The following is a 4,780-nucleotide window of genomic DNA, read 5'->3' as shown; positions in this document are numbered from 1 at the left end:
AGATGGTTCGGAAATCCTCTGTGTACTTTTTCATACCATAGATACGCATGTCAACCAAATCTGTCATCGTGACCCTCCAAATCTAAAATATCTGTATTTTGTAATCTTATCCATTCTCAGAGCCAGCAAAGACAGGACACCTCATAATATAACCTTTAATCTGGCAGGGAAAAGCTGTCTCTATCTTTAGAATCTATTAATAATTTATGCTTTATTCTTGGCTTCTTCCCCTGCCAGATAAATTTTGAAATATCTCTTTGCCATTCCTTGAAGTATCCTGCCCTGCTGATCGTGGGTACTGATTGAAACAAAAACAACATTCTTGGCAATACATTCATTTTTACCACAGATATCCTCACCCAAAATGATAAATTCATCCTTCCCAAACCTCCAGATTTCTCTTTACTTCTTTTCAAGTGGATAAATAATTATCCTTATAAACATTAATATTATTTGCTATCAACCAAACTCCTAAATACTTAACTTTTTATCTATTGTCAACTCTGTAATATTTTGTAGACCTTTTTGGATGATGCTCTGTCATATTTTTCACCAGCATTTTCATTTTACTCTTATTCATCTTAAATTCTGCTACTTGACCAAATTCATAAATCTTCTCCAATACCCTAGGTAAACTTGCCATTGGGTCTTCTACTATTCAAACCAGGTGCCTTACTAATAATACTCCCATCTCAATATGTCATTTTCAGAGAGGCATAATGTCTTGCCCCCATTTCATAAGAGCAGTTATTCAACGCCATAGGCAGTGCGAAGTATTTTGTCAGGTATGCTGGCAAGCAAGGGAGCTTCCCCTTCTGTCCGGTAGCTTCCAATAAGAAATAACGAGCCTTTGGCAGGTTTATAGTCCATTTTATTTACAACAACAAGCTGTTCCCCTTCATGGATGGCAGTTGCTCACTCTAAGTCCCCTCCCCTTCTGCAGCAAGAAGCACGCCACGGGCCACCTGTCCCTCCCTTGTGCTTCCGTTGTTCCTGGACCCTTTCAGTCCTCTGAGTTCTAGGGGAGGGAGGGACTTCCCCAACACTCTCTATTGAAGAGAGTGTCCTAAAGGCTCCCTCCCTCCTGGTTGCCTAGCTACTATCTTAAAACTGTGCAGCTCTTCCCCCGACTGAGCAGCTTCTGAATCTGCTGGTCTCTCTGATTCTGGGAATGTGTAAGGCGGGGTGCGAATCTTCCCCTTGCTCCTTTGTCAGAGGCTGCTCTGTCTGTGCCTGCATTCCTTCACCCTCAGAGTCAGTCTAGTCTCTGGCATCCGATTCAGACATGTTTAAATGCTCTAGAGACTATCCTATAGAAATAAATACATAGACATCAAAGGCTTTGAACCATGCAAAACCTGTGACATGCAAAACCCAATTTTATGAATGAGTACATTACATCAGATATAACTGTGTGGTTGCAAACCACCTTGAGATTTATACAAAAGGCAATTAATAAACTAATAAGATAAAATGCTATGCTCTGGATCAGGGGTCCTCAAACTTTTTAAACAGGGAGCCGGTTCACTGTCCCTCAAACACTGTCGGGGGCTGGACTGCAGCTTTTTAAAAAAGCATATTTACGCGGCAGTCTCTATTTTTTACCCAAGGGTAGACCCGTTGACATGAGTGGCCATGCCCAACCCGGGTCCATTCATTCCAGCGGGCCTGCCCTCTGTGTAAAAGTTAAGTTGACATCACATCCCACCAGAGCGTAACAACTCCTGGGTAAGTACGCACTATGCAACGGTCACAACAATATTGTGGCAAGGTCTCTGTGTGCGTGCACAAATCTTCTTGCAACGATCATCCCCTCTGGTTTGCATGCTCTGCTTCACCGCGGGGAGGTGGAGAATAGCCTAAGCCTGGTTACCTGCAATGGTGGCGGTGCCTCTTTCTTCCTCATACAGTGGTACCTCAGGTTACATATGCTTCAGGTTAAATATGCTTCAGGTTACAGACTCCACTAACCCAGAAATAGTGCTTCAGGTTAAGAACTTTGCTTCAGGATGAGAACAGAAATCGTGCTCTGGCGGCGCGGCAGCAGCAGGAGGCCCCATTAGCTAAAGTGGTGCTTCAGGTTAAGAACAGTTTCAGGTTAAGAACGGACTTCCAGAACGAATAAAGTACTTAACCTGAGGTACCACTGTATCCCGCACGCCCGGAAATGAGCCACGGCCGGTGCAGCAGTGTCGGGGAGGAGGAGAAGCAGCAGCAGCAGAAGCAGCAATGGCAGAAGAGGAGGAAGAGGTGTTGGAGGAGGCTGACAGGAAGCCAGGGGCCCTTGCCAAGTGTGCACTGTCGCCATGGGGAAAGCCCCGCTCAGGTGCTGGGGGCAGCAGCACCACCTCTGCTCTGCTCCGTGTCGTCGCCTCCCCTGCACACAAATCCAAACGTCACAGCTTCGGATTGGCTGCAGGAGCTTCCTGCGGCCAATCCGAAGCCGCACCAGCATCGTCACCCACCCAGAAGCCGTGCCAGCACCACGGAAGTCAGTCCTTGTGCGGTGAGGCATCCACAGTGTGCAGGGACTGACTGAGTGGTGGCAGGGTCCGCAGGCTGGATTTGTGAGCCTGGAGGGCCGCATCTGGCTCCCGGGCCGTAGTTTGCCGACCCCTGCTCTGGGCAAATGATTAAAAGCTATATTCATGAGGTTTCCATATTACTGCTTGAAAACTGAATGCTCCTTTCCAGATCAGAATGCTTTCTATAGCAAAGGAGACGCCAGACCTGCCTTTGACACTCTGAAGAGGCATAATAATAAATCAGGGGGTCAATGCAACTGCTTATGGTAGTGATACAAGTGGCAAGCGTGCATGCAAACAAGAGATTTGCAACCTGCTCTTCAGGCAAAAGGCTGAAGATTTGCAGCATAAACGTGACATTTGTTGGACCAAAACAAATAATAAAAGAGGACAAGACAGCTACAGACAGGAGAATGGCACGTCTCTTTTTACCTGGCTTTGTAGCAACATTGGATGAAGAAAGTTTCTTTATAATGCACACATAACAGGTACCAGAAATTAGTAATGGTATATAAAAGAACAAAATAGACACTACAGAAAAGTAACGATAAAATGTCTTAACTGTAGAGACAGCTAGTGAGTCAAGACAGGTGGTAATGTTTAAGCGAGGGAATCTTTCTGTTTGCTCCCTGAGAAGCAGAGGAATCACTCCAGCTATGGCTATAATCCAGATGGCAAAGCAGATCAAAGCGGCCCGTCTTGGTGTGCGCCATGACAGAGACTGCATTGGGTACACCACTGCCATGAAACGGTCAACGCTTATGGTCACCATCAGCAGGATGGAGCAGTACATGTTGCAGTGAAAGGCAGATGTCATGAAACGACACATTTCCGGCCCAAATGTCCAATTGTTTCCAGAAAAGTGGTAGATGATCTTAAAAGGAAGCACAGACACAAAGAGGACATCTGCAGAAGCCAGGTTGAGCATGTACACTGTAGCTGGCTTCTTAAGCCTTATTTTGACCACAAACACAAGGATTGCCATAATGTTTAAAGGCAGACTGAACATGACAACAATAATGTGGACTGAAGGAACAAACCAAGTTACCCATGGACTAGTTATGATTGTTTCAATGTCCTCTGAGAGGTGAATGGACTCTGTGTTTTCACTGTGGGTGTCCAACTCATTCTCATGTGTAGAAGGACTGACTAAAATTGGCAAGAGGCTCCTAGCCATCTCTAAGGATGAATCTGAAAGGAGAAGCAATATAAAATCAATTATGTCAACACCAGCATAACATATTACTCTCTTCATCAGAATATAAATTCAGACTACTAAATTACAGATTTGTATTGTCCAATCTGGATTATTAGGATTGTTGTTGTTAATTTTGATTTGTGATCCCTTCCCTCTCACTGTAAAGTTCCAGGAGGGATCTGTGCTAATACAAATAATGTTGAAACCCCTTCCTTCCTTTTTTATTTTATGCTGAAACACTTTATAACTTTGGAGGTCTCTCTACTACAAATCAGTTATTTCCTTCTCAATATGTCCCCTTTTCTGCTCCTATTCTATAACAGAACAGTAGAGAGTGTGCTGCAAATACCGTATGTTAAAAGCTATCAAGAGTCCACAGAGCACAGGTCAGTCGAAAGCGCTCCCAAGGAGTTGCTAGAAAGCTTATGCCTCTTTAAGGAGGTACATTTTGCATTAGTGGCTTAAAGAATGTCAAATGAGCATAAAAACCATAAAACAATACAAATTTCACTGCACAACAGAAATCACACAAATTTCAGAGATGGGACATACAAAACCTAAAAATGATTTAGATGCACTCTAACTGATTTGGGGATGGAATTCCTTTTAAATCAAAACCTAAATATCTAATGTAATGCGCGCGCGCGCGCGCGCGCACGCACGCACACACACACACACACACACACATATATATATATATTGGGGGGGAATCCCCAAAGCTTATCTTCCTAATAGAAGAATATTCTCTTCAATCACAATTGGTGCTATTCAGGGCTTTCTTTCCCCAGCTGGAACTCACCGGACATCAGTTCCGACACCTCTCAGGTGGATGCCATTGCCATTATAAGAGAACAAGTGGTTTTCCCGACACCTCTTTTTCTAGAAAAATAGCACTACCATCCAATAAGAATATAAGAAGGGTCTGCTAGATCAGGAATGGCCATCTAGCCTAGCACCCTGATCTCACAGTGGCCCCCCAGAAGCGTGTGGGAAACTCAAAAACAAGATTCAAGAACAAAGCACTCTCCCCTCCTATTGTTCCAGCAAATGATGGACG

General features: G+C 44.3%; 1 pseudogene; it reads right to left on the bottom strand.

Annotated features, from left to right (window-relative positions):
* Nucleotides 1-2,233: 2,233 nt before the first annotated feature.
* LOC114606639 (proteinase-activated receptor 1 pseudogene) lies at nt 2,234-4,335 on the bottom strand (annotated as a pseudogene).
* Nucleotides 4,336-4,780: the final 445 nt, after the last annotated feature.

Source organism: Podarcis muralis, chromosome 11 (genome assembly GCF_964188315.1).
Source record: "Podarcis muralis chromosome 11, rPodMur119.hap1.1, whole genome shotgun sequence".
Classification (NCBI taxonomy): Eukaryota; Metazoa; Chordata; class Lepidosauria; order Squamata; family Lacertidae; genus Podarcis; species Podarcis muralis.
Note: the sequence above shows the minus strand (reverse complement) of the source record. Positions and strands in the feature narration are given on the sequence as shown.